General features: G+C 37.3%; 1 long non-coding RNA gene across 1 annotated transcript in view; it reads right to left on the bottom strand.

The window, feature by feature from the left end:
- Positions 1–719: 719 nt before the first annotated feature.
- Positions 720–12,552, bottom strand: part of LOC118152096 (uncharacterized) — a 60,916-nt gene continuing 49,083 nt past the window's right edge. Inside the window, exon 4 of the long non-coding RNA XR_008479911.2 lies at positions 720–841. This is a non-coding gene — a long non-coding RNA (uncharacterized LOC118152096). The remainder of the gene's footprint in view (positions 842–12,552) is intronic.

Here is a 12,552-nt window from a genome sequence, read left to right as displayed (position 1 = left end):
GTAATGCATGGCATAAAGGTTTTCAAATTGGACTGAAAATTTGAATTTGACCAATCATGTCTGAAACAAAAGGAAAAAGCAAACTTTTTTCGAGAAGTTATGCATCATATTTGTTATTGTGCAATATTTTTGGTTACTACTGGTAATTTTTTAAAAAGAAAAATCGGCCAGGCATAGTGGCTCATGCCTGTAATCCTAGCACTTGGAGAGTTCGAGGCAGCCAGATCACAAGATCAGGAGATGGAGACCATCATGGCTAACATGGGGAAACCCAATCTCTACTAAAAGTACAAAAAATTAGCCGGGCATGGTGGTGCATGTCTGTAATCCCAGCTACTCAGGAGACTGAGACAGGAGAATGGCTTGAAACCTGGAGGTGGAGGTTGAAGTGAGCTGAGATTGTACCACTGCACTCCAGGCTAGGCAACAGAGTGTGACTCCATAAGAAAGAAAGAAAGTGGGGGCAGGGGGTGGGTGGGTCAGGGAGGAAGGAAGGAAAGAAGGAAGGAAGGAAGGAAGGGAGGGAGGGAGGGAGGGAGGGAGGGAGGGAGGAAGGAGGGTAGGAAAGAAGAAAGAAACAAAGAGAAAAAGAAAGAAAGAGAAAGAAAGAAAGAAAGAAAGAAAGAAAGAAAGAAAGAAAGAAAGAAAGAAAGAAAGAAAGAGAACGAAAGATGAAAGATAAAATCCAGCAAACATATTAAAAAGTAAAGTTTTTATTGGACAACAGGATGGATAGTAAGCCTTTTCATTGGAAAGTGCAACTAGCATAATCAGCAAAGTTTTGATCAGCAGTGTCCAATCCAGATTGCCAGCTGTGTTGTACAGGAATGTGTAGTAAGCACTACAAGAGAAGAGGTATAGACATCACTCAATTTGATGAGTAACTAAGTACCTGCACTCTGAAAGTGATTCTAAAGTAAGTTCAAAACTATTTTTTGGAAGTTTTTTATTAACTGCTGTAATGGAATAAATTATTACTTCTATCGTGCTCCTTCGTATTTGTTCGTTTGTTGTTGTTGTTGTTGTTATTTTGCTTTTAATGGTGGGGGGTGGCAATGGATATCATAGCTTTCTCTCTATCAGACTCATCACAGGTTCATTTCCAGTCTTGTCAATTCTGTGAAATGTGTCATATCTGAGATACATACAATTGATTTTTTGACATTAAGTTCACTAAGTAGTAGACAGTTAAGGGAAGAAAATAAAAGCACATGGAAAAGAAATATACATGTAGAGAAAAAATATGTCATCTTGGAAAAATACCCCCCAAAATTCAGGGGTATTTGAAGATGTGACTCTACCAGATAAATGCCTCTCTAACCTTTCCTAAAAGCTTTCACTTCTGAAATGTACAATATACCAAGCCAGTTGAAGCAAAACAAGAAAAAAAAACGTTTTGTTGTTGTTGTTTTTTGCCAGCCCTTAAAGATTTACACTTTAAAGAATAAATATACTAGCATACGAAACAATTCATTGATACCTACTCTAGCAGTTAATAATCGCTTTTCTTGAGCCTGTTGAAAATGACATTGTGAAATGTCACTAAAGTCATTTGACTAACTTCAAATTACATATTTCACAAATCCTAGCCATACTTCTCCTAGGAGTTTCAATGTAAGCTGTACTTGACACATAAAGGAGTGATTCTATACCTAATCCTTTTTGGTATCGTTCTTTTTTCCTTAGGGGATGATTATAATAACTTCTAAAAGACATAGCATAAATAATATAAAAGAAATGTTTTATTTCATATTCTCTGACAACTTGCAAACATGCAATTCTGCTGTATGTGTTATATATATGTGTGTGTGTGTGTGTGTGTGTGTGTATATACATACACATATATTTGATTCAACTCAATTACAACCATTTTAGCAATCAACCTACAAGAGTCAATTGCTCAAAACTATGTATGTATGGTCTTCCAAATTTACTTTAGAATGATATTTTGTTGCCCTTATTGAATGAAAAAAATTAACCTAATGTCTCCTAGAAAAGTGAAACACGAGGTATAAATTGTTAAACCCGTTTATGACTGGTGTTCCATTATTGGTAATCCCATTTATGATTAGTGTTTTATTATTGGGACGCTAAGCATGCTAAGCTTTCAGGTAGTTTCTTATGGGTAAGTTAGGTAATTGACCGAGCATACAACTAATTGTGAAAGAGACTGTTAGTTGTATAGCCCAGTATCTATAGTTTACACTTTAATGTAAAACCTCTGATTTTTAGTGGGTACATTACCACTCAAAGTAAAAGCTGTTTCCAGGCTCCGTTGCATCTAATGGTAACTATTTAATTAAGTTCTCATAAATAAAATATAAGAATAAGTTTTAAGATATTACTATGAATTCTACTTTAAGAGTTTCTGGCTTTTGTTTCCAAATTGCTCTAATTCCCAGAAAATGACTTTGATAGCTGGAATTCTAATAACCATCTTAAACCATAAAATATTCCTGATGATGGAGGGGGATAACGGAGTAAAAAAGGGAAGCTTAGATTTCTCATTTATCTGAAGCCACCATACCAGTTCATCAGTACTGATTCCAGACTTTTTGCATAGAAGACAAATAAATATATAAAGTATAAATAGTATAACTGAGTCATTTTATAGTGTGTTTTCTTATCTGAATACATCCAATTTTAATACACTAACACATTTTTTATCCAAAAATGTAAAGCATACTTACAAAACAAAAATTAAAAGACTAATAATACAATAGAAAAAAATGGAAAATATATCAAGGCAGCGAATGTATAGAAAATTAAAAAATGGCAAATCCATATAAAAAGCACATTTCACCTCACTATATTTCAGAGAAACAAATCCAGCAACAATGAAATATCATTTCATATTAGAATAGTGAATGTTTTTAGATTTGATAATGGCAAGTATTGGTGAGTCTGTAGAGCAAGGAAAAATAATAGAGGTTTAGTAAGAGTAATTTAAAAAATAAAAGCAAAACAGGATGAGGGCATTTTATTTCTAAATTGAAAACTGAAATTCAGTTAGCTGAAACTCAAGAACTGACTTGAAAGAGCTCCAAATAACCAAATCAATAAAATAGAAACAGTATAAATGATATTAAATTATGCTTATGTGACACAATAAATATTCAATATCCATGAGCCCATACCAGTAAACATAAATAACTGAATAAAGTATGGGAGAGAAATGATAGCCTGTCCTATCAGAAGAATTCTAATTTAATTCAGAAGAAATTAGGAAATAGAAAGTCACTATTTGAAAACCAGTAAAATAATTGTTGCAAGCAAGATTAACTGATGAATATTAAATATAGTGAGTGAGAGGAGAAATAGGATGTTTACACAGTCTAATACGGTCTCCTCTTAAGAAATTTTTGTTACTAGGTGACTATTGTAGTTTTATAGTTAGAAATTTCACAGACACTTCTTTAATCAAGCAATCAAGCTAACATCACCATTAATAAGACAAATTGAAATCATAAATCTCCTGCTCACTGATAAGAGCAGAATTCTTCAGTGGGATTCTCACCAAAAATGTTGTGTCTCAGTCTAATTCCAAGTAAACATCAGAAAAATCCAAATTGCAGGACATTCTAATAAATAACTGCCCACAAGTCTAAAAATGTTTCAACATCATGAAAGGCAAGTAAAGAGTGGGGAATTGCCACAAATTCAAAACTAAGGAGTCATGAAAACTAATTTTAAAATGATGTCATATTATTTAATTATAGGTTGGAAATATCCCAAAAAATCACCATATAGATGTATTCTTTAGAGAGAGATACACACACAGAGTAATAGGAGAAAACATGAAGATGAAATATAAACACCAACTTCGGAACAGGTTTTACATCTGAGATGAGGGAGAGGAATAAAAGGACATAGAAGACTTCAAATTTATTTTAAATGTATTTATTTTAAAATCAAAAACAAAGCTAAAACAAATGTTGCAAAATATTAGGATGTGCTGGGACCTTGGTAGAGGCCAGACATTATTCATCTTTCTTATTTCTTAACTTCTATATTTTTGAGAATATCATAAGAATAAAATTAATGTACCAAGGTATAGAATGAGATAAACAAGAATCTCAAAAAGAAAAAAAAAGAGTAATCTGAAAGACAGCTATTATTAATATCTAAGTTAAGCTTATGGCATAGGAAGTACAAAGGTAGGACATGCAATCAATATGATTCGGTAAGTTATATATGAAGCATTAATAGAAAATTGTTCTAAGATTTCAAGATTAAGAGTCTGTAAGTTTGCTGATAGAGAATATTGAAAAGCAAAGAAGGATTTACAGTTTTAGAGAACTGAACACAATAATAAACAATAAAATAGTCCACTAGAAAATTTGAAACATAGGATTGGATCTCATGGAAGAGATTATGAATAAATAGGAGGGCACATAATGAATGCTATAGTTACTTGCAGGCAAAGAAAAAAGGAAAACAAACGAAAAAATAAGGAAGCAAATGGGACAGCAATGAAATAGAAAAATGAACCTTATTTTGAAGTGCCATATCATTGGCGGAAAGACATTTTTAGGTAAGAAAGAGAACCAAGCCAGCCCGGGTGCGGCGGCTCAAGCCTGTAATCCCAGCACTTTGGGAGGCCGAGGTGGGTGGATCACTAGGTCAAGAAATCGAGACCATCCTGGTCAACATGGTGAAACCCGTCTCTACTATAAATACAAAAAATTAGCTGGGCATGGTGGCACATGCCTGTAATCCCAGCTACTCAGGAGTCTGAGGCAGGAGAATTGTGTGAACCCAGGAGGCGGAGGTTGCGGTGAGCCTAGATTGCGCCATTGCACTCCAGCCTGGGTAACAAGAGCGAAACTCCATCAGGCCTTGTTCCCTTGTTGATGAGGAACTGTTATCCCCTGTAGAGGGAGAGGCATTCTGATTTTGTGTGTTCTCAGCCTTTTTACGCTGGTTTCTTCCCATCATTGTAAATTTATCCACCTGTTGTCTTTGTAATTACTGACTTTCAAATTAGGTCTCTGAGTGGATGTCGAACTTGTTGATTCCCAGCGCTGAAATCTGAGCAACCACTGCACAGGCTAAAACAGAGGCATTACGATTCGTGGTGCTTTTCTGCCCAGGAATCTCTGGCCTGGCTTCCTTCTAGAGTCCCTTTTTCAATCAGCCAAATGGGCAACTCTGCCTTCCTGGAACTCCAAACATTAACCAAAAGGGGACGCAGTCCCATTTACTCTGCACTGAGAACTGTCGTGCCTAGGCACCAGCAAAACTGCCGTGCTGGCCACAAAAGTCGCGCTGGTGACCAGTGGGGCTCCTATGCTGGGAATCTCCTGGTCCGTGAGCAACAAAAATTTGTCTGAAAGTGTGGCTTCCTCTTGTTCTCTGTGCTTTCACTGGGAGCTACAATCCTGAGCTGCTAGTAATCGGCCATCTTGGATCTCTCTTCCTGGGAACTCTTACACACTGTTGGTTAGCTTGTAAATTAGTACAATCATTACAGAACACCGTATAGAGGTTCCTCAAAAAAATAAAAATAGGATTATCATATGCTCCAGCAATCACATGTCTGGGCATTTACCCAAAAGATTTGAAATAAGTTTGTTGAAGAGATAGTTACAGTCCTATGTTCATTGCAGCACTATTCATAGTAGTCATATGTCCAAGAACAGATAAATGGGAAAAGAAAATATGAAATTAAACACAATGAAATACTATTCAGCCTTTAAAAAGAAGAAAAGTCTGTCATTTGGGACAACATGGGTACTGTGAAAAGAAAATAAAAAGATGGCACCCCAATTCACTATGCCAAAAGAAAAAAAAATTAAGCTGAAACTGAGTCTTGCAAGTAACTTCCTTTCCTTTTGTTCCTAAGAAGGTAGTTATAGATAAAAGGTTAAGTATCTCCACACACAGCTTCTCTATGTTCACTTTCTGTTACATAAAGTGCCTATTTAATGAGTGGAAGACAAATGCATAATTCACTATTCCCCTGCCTGCTCCTTTTGTCTTACAACATGTGTTTTACCATATCCTCCCTCTTCATTCTCCAGCCCACATTCTCCTTTAAATATTGAAGCCCTCAAAATAATCTTTGGAGAAAGGCACTGACAACGGACTATTTCTGTGATTCTGTCTTTATTCCTTCTAGAAATTGTCCTTAAGCTTGAAAAAATAAACTTACACATTGATTAAGACCTGTCTCAGATACTTTTTGGTTTACAATGTAATTGGAGAACATAATGCTATGTAAAATAAGCCAGGTACACCATGACAACACATGCTCTAACCCATACGTGGAATTTAAAACAACCTCATAGAAATACAGAGTAGAGGGTTGGTTATAGAGGCTGGGGCTGAGAAGAATGGAGAGATTTTGGGCCAAGAGTAGTCTCAAGCAGAAAGAACACAAAATTTTTTTAAGAACTATTGCCCAGAGTGATAAATATAGTTAATAATAGTGTGTTGTACATTTCAAAATTGCTACGAGGGCAAATTTAAAATGTTCTCACCACAAAAAAGGCAAACATTTGAGTTAATGAATATGTGAATTAGCTTGATTTAATTATTTCACAATGTATTCATAAATCATAACATTACTTTGTACCCAATAAATGGAAACAATTATAAATTATTAATTTATAATGAATATTTAAATTTTTAAAATTTATTTATTTTACTTTAGGGGCATACTATATCTGGCATTTCTCCTCATGTTAACCCTCCCCACATTCCCCTTCCTTCCCACCCCCCTTGTCTCTCCCCTACCCCCCAAGTGTCCCCTGTGTGTGATGCTCCTCTCCCTGAGTCTGTGTGTCCTCATTGTTCAACACCCACCTATGAGTGAGAACATGAGGTGCTTGGCTTTCTGTTCTTGGGTCTGTTTGCTGAGAACGATGGTTTTCAGATTCATCCAAGTTGCTACCAAGGACATGAACTTATCATTTTTTATGGCTGCATAGTATTCCATGGTGTATATGTACCACATTTTCTTTGTCCAGTCTATCATTGATAGGCATTTGGGTTGGTTACAGTTCTTTGCTATTGTACACAGGGCTGCAATGAACATACATGTGTTTGTGTCTTTATAGTAAAACAATTTATAGTTCTTTGGGCATATACTCAATAGTGGGATTGCTGGGTCAAATGGAATTTCTATTTCTAGATTCTTGAGAAATCGCCACACTGTCTTCCACAATGGTTGAACTAGTTTATACTCCCATAAACTGTGTAAAAGTGTTCCTATTTCTCCACATCCTCTCCAGCATGTGTTCTCTCCCGATTTTTTAAATTATTGCCATTCTTAGTGGCATGAGATGATATCTCAGTGTGGTTTTGATTTGCATTTCTCTAATGACCAGTGATGATGAGCATTTTTCCATATGTGTGTTGGCCTCATATATGTCCTCTTTTGAAAAGTGTCTGTTTATATTCTTCATCCACTTTTGAATGGGGTTGTCTGTTTTTTCTTGTATATCTGTTTTAGTTTTTCATAGATTCTGGATATTAGCCCTTTGTCAGATCGGTAGATTACAAAAATTTTTTCCATTCTGTTGGTTGCTGATTCACTCTAATGATGGTTTCTTTTGCTGTACAGAAGCTCTGGAGTTTAATTAGATCCCATTTGTCTACCCTGGCTTTTATTGCCATTGCTTTTGGTATTTTAGTCATGAAGTCCTTGCCTATGCCTATGTCCTGGATGGTTTCGCCTATGTTTTCTTCTAGTGTTTTTATGGTGTTAGGCTTTACATTTAAATCTTTGATCCATCCGGAGTTAATTTTAGTGTAAGGTGACAGGTAGGGGTCCAGTTTCTGCTTTCTGCACAGTGCTAGCCAGTTTTCCCAACACTATTTATTAAACATGGAGTCCTTTCCCATTGCTTGTTTTTACTCGGTTTGTCAAAGATCAGATGGTTGTAGATGTGTGGTGTTTCTTCTGGGGTCTCTGTTCTGTTCCATTGGTCTGTGTCTTGGTTCTTGTACCAGTACCATGCTGTTTTGATTACTGTAGCCTTGTAGTATAGTTTGAAGTCTGGCAGTGTGATGCCTATGGGTTTGTTTATTTTGCTTAGGATTGTCTTGGCTATGCAGGGTCTCTTGTGATTCCATATGAAGTTTAAAGTTTTTTTTTCCAGTTCTGTGAAGAAGGTCATTGGTCGCTTGATGGGGATAGCATTGAACCTATAGATTACTTTGGGCAGTATGGCCATTTTCATGATATTGATTCTTCCTACCCATAAGCATGGAATGTTTCTCCAACTGTTTGTGTCCTCTCTTATTTCATTGAGCAGTGGTTTGTAGTTCTCCTTGAAGAGGTCCTTTGCATAATTTGTTAGTTGTATTTCTAGGTATTTTATTCTCTTTGTAGCAATTGTGAATGGGTGTTTGCTCTTGATTTGGCTCTCTGTTAGTCTGTTATTTGTATATAGGAATGCTTGTAATTTTTGCACATTGATTTTGTATCCTGAGACTTTGTCGAAGTTGCTTATCAGTTTGAGAACATTTTGGGCTGAGACAATGGGGTCTTTTAGATATACAATTATGTCATCTGCAAATAGAGACAGTTTGACTTCCTCCTTTCCTAATTGAATACCCTTTATTTCTTTTTCTTGCCTGATAGCTCTGGCTGGAACTTCCAATATTATGTTGAATAGAAGTGGTGACAGAGGGCTTCCTTGTCTAGTGCCTGATTTCAAAGGGAATTCTTCTGGCTTTTGCCTGTTCAGTATGATATTGGCTGTATGTTTGTCATATATAGTTTTTATTATTTTATGATACATTCCATCAATACCTAGTTTATTGAGAGTTTTTAGCATGAAGTGCTGGTGAATTTTATCAAAGGCCTTTTCTACATCTATTGAGATAATCATGGGGTTTTTGTCTTTGGTTCCCTTTATGTGATGGATTACATTTATGGATTTGCATATGTTGAAACAGCCTTGCATCCCCAGGATGAAGCCTACTTGGTCATGATGGATAAGCTTCTTGATGGGCTGTTGCAATCTGTTCGCCAGTATTTTATTGAAGTTTTTTGCATCGATGTTCATCATGGATATTGGGCTGAAGTTTTCTTTTTCAGTTGAGTCTCTGCCTGGTTTTGGTATCAGGATGATTTTGGTCTCATAAAATGAGTTCAGGATGATTCCCTTCTTTTATATTGTTTGATATAGTTTCAGAAGGAATGGAACAGCTCCTCTTTGTACATCTGGTAGAATTCGGCTGTGAACCCATCTGGACCTGGACTTTTTCTGGCTCTATTGATTGCTGCCTCTATTTATTTATTGATTGCTGCCTTTATTTCAGCCCTTGTTATTGGTTTATTCAAGGTTTCAGCTTCCTCCTGGTTTAGTTTTGGTAGTGTACAAATGTCTAGAAATTTATCCATTTCTTCCTGGTCTACTGGTTTATGTGAGTAGAGCTGTTTGTAGTAATCTCTGATGGTAGTTTGTATTTCTGTGACATCAGTGGTGTTATCCCCTTTGTTTTTTATTGCCTCTATCTGATTCTTCTTCCTTTTCTTTTTTTTATTAATCTGGCTAGTGGTCTATTTTGTTGATCTTTTCAAAAAACCAGTTTCTGGATTTATTGATTTTTTGAAGGGTTTTTTGTCTCTGTCTCCTTTAGTTCTGCTCTGATCTTAGTTATCTCTTGTCTTCAGCTAGCTTTTGAGTTTTTTTTTTTTTTTCTATCTTGCTCCTCTAGTTCTTTCAATTTTGATGATAGGGTACTGATTTTAGATCTTTCCTCTCTTCTCTGGTCAGCATTCATTGCTATGAATTTCCCTCTGCATACTGTTTTAAATGTGTCCCAGAGATTCTGGTAAGTTGCGTCTTCATTCTTGTTGGTTTCAAAGAACATCTTTACTTCTGTCTTTATTTCATTGTTTATCCAGTCAACATTCAGAAGCAAGTTGTTCAGTTTCCAAGTAATTGTGTGGTTTGAGTGTGTTTCTTGAACCTGAGTTCTAGTATGATTGTGCTGTAGTCTTATAGACTGTTTGTTATAATTTCTGTTCTTTTGCTTTTGCTGAGGAGTGATTTGCTTCCAATGATGTGGTCAGTTTTAGAGTAAGTGCAATGTGGTGCTGAGAAAAATGTATATTTTGTGGATTTGGGGTGGAGCGTTCTGTATGTGTCTATTAGGTCCACTTGGTCCAGCTCTGTGTTCAAGTCCTGGATATCCTTGTTAATTTTCTGTCTTGTTGATCTGTTTAATATTAACAGTGGAGTATTGAAGTCTCCCATTATTATTGTGTGGGAGTCTAAATCTCGTTTTAGGTCATTAAGAACTTGTTTTATGTATCTGGGTGCTTCTGTGTTGGGGATGTATATATTTAAGATAGTTAGCTCTTTCTGTTGGATTAATCCTTTTACCATTCTGTAATATCCTTCTTTGTCTCTTTTGATCTTTATTGGTTTGAAGCCCATTTTATCAGAGACTAGGATTGCAATCCCTGCTTTTTTGTTGTTGTTGTTGTTGTTCTCCATTTGCTTGGTAAATCTTCTTCCATCCCTTTATTTTGAGTCTACATGTGTCTTTGTATGTGAAATGGGTTTCTTGAAAACAGCACACCGATGACTTCTGACTTTTTATCCAGTTTTCCAGTCTGTGTCTTTTGATTGGGGAATTTAGGCCATTTACATTCACTGTTAATATTGTGTGAATTTGATCCTGCCATTTTGTTACTGGCTGGTTTTCTTTCTCATTAGTTGACTCATTTTCTTCATTGCATTTTTGGCCTTTGCCAACTGGTTTGCTTTTGCAGTGACTGGTACTTGTTCCTTTCCATGCTTAGTGTTTCTTTTGGGAGCTCTTATAGGACAGGTCTGGTGGTGACAAATCTCTCAATAATTGCTTGTCCATAAAGGATTTTATTTCTCCTTCACTTATGAAGCTTAGTCTGGCTGGATGTGAGATTCTGGGTTGAAAGTTCTTTTCTTTAAGGATGTTAAATATTGGCCCCCACTCTTTTTTGGCTTGTAGAGTTTCTGCTGAGATATCTGCGGTGTGTCTGATTGGCTTCCCTCTTTGGGTGACCTGACCTTTCTCTCTGGCTGCTCTTAGCATTTTTTTCTTCATTTTGACCCTGGTGAATCTGACAATTATGTGCCTTGGGGTTGCTCTTCTTGAGGAATATCTTTGTTGAGTTCTCTGTATTTCTTGAATTTGAAATTTGAACTGTCTTGCTAGGCTGGGGAAGTTCTCCTGGATAATATCCTGGAGTGTGTTTTCCAGCTTGGATTCATTCTCCCCATCATATTAAGGTACACCAATCAAGCGTAGATTAGTTTTTTTCACATAATCCCATATTTCTTAGAGGCTTTGTTCATTCCTTTTCACTCTTTTTTCTCTTGTATTGCCTTCTCTTTTTATTTCATTGAGTTGATATTCAATCTCTGATATTCTTTCTTCTGCTTGATCAATTCGGCTATTAAGACTTGTGTTTGCTTCACATAGTTCTCGTGCTGTGTTCTTCAACTCCATCAAGTTGGTTATGTTCTTCTCTAAGCTGGTTATTCTAGTTAGCATTTCGTCTAACCTTTTCTCAAGGTTTTTTGTTTCTTTGCATTGAGTTAGAACATGTTCCTTTAGCTCTGAAAAGTTTGTTATTATCCACCTTCTGAATCCTGTTTCCATCAATTCTTCACACTCCTTCTCGGTCAAGTTGTGATCCTGTGTTGTTGAGGAGTGGTGATCCCTTGAAGAAGAGGTGTTCTGGTCTTTGGTGGTTTCACCTTTTTTTGTGCTGGCTTTTTCCTATCTTTGTGGATTTTCCTGGCTGTGGTGTCAGACAGCTGCTTGATGAGGTTGCTTGTCTGCCTGTGGGGGCACTACTGGGTTTCTAGGGACTCCTTCAGGTTACTAGGGAAACTTCCTGTGTCTTTTTTTGTTTATGCTGGGAGATTAGGTGCACCTCTTCCACTGAACTTTAGGCACTGCTGGGTTGTCAAGAACGCTGCTGTCCTGTTGCTACCTAGGCTTCCTGTGTTTTTTGTCAAAACATGTAGCCCAGTACCACCCCTCTAGTGGTGGGTTGTGCCCTTCCTCCACTGGACTGGATCATTCAGCGTTCATCTCATACTGTGGCACTGGCTATGCAACCCACTAGAGTCAGAGCTTCAGCCTTCTGGGATTTGTGGGGGAGGTTAGGGACCCGTCCAGCCACACCCAACAGTCTCCCCCTTTCAGTTATCTCTCTCTCCAGTCATGGGGTAGGGGCCACCCAGCTGCTCCCGCTTACAGCTGCTTCTCTCTCCAGGCGGGGGTAGGGGGCAATAGCTCCGTCTGCAGACTCTTATTAAACTCTACACTTGTAATTCCCATCACTTGACTGATAAAGATCCCCTGTTCTGTGTATTGCTGAGGCGTTAGGGGAAGGGCTGTATCTGGACCAGAGCACCAGAGGTGGAGCCTCTGACTCGCTAGTCTGATGCACTTTCTGGGTGAATCAGCACACCTCCCCACCTCGGTTTGCCCAGAGTGGGCTTTGCTCACCCTTGGACCAGAGCCGTTGAAATGCACCTGGCACCTCAGTTGGAGCTAGGGGGTCTCTGGGTTTCTGTGTCTCTCTCACTGGGTGTT

The sequence above is a fragment of the Callithrix jacchus genome, chromosome 3 (genome assembly GCF_049354715.1).
Source record: "Callithrix jacchus isolate 240 chromosome 3, calJac240_pri, whole genome shotgun sequence".
Taxonomy (NCBI): Eukaryota; Metazoa; Chordata; class Mammalia; order Primates; family Cebidae; genus Callithrix; species Callithrix jacchus.
Note: the sequence above shows the minus strand (reverse complement) of the source record. Positions and strands in the feature narration are given on the sequence as shown.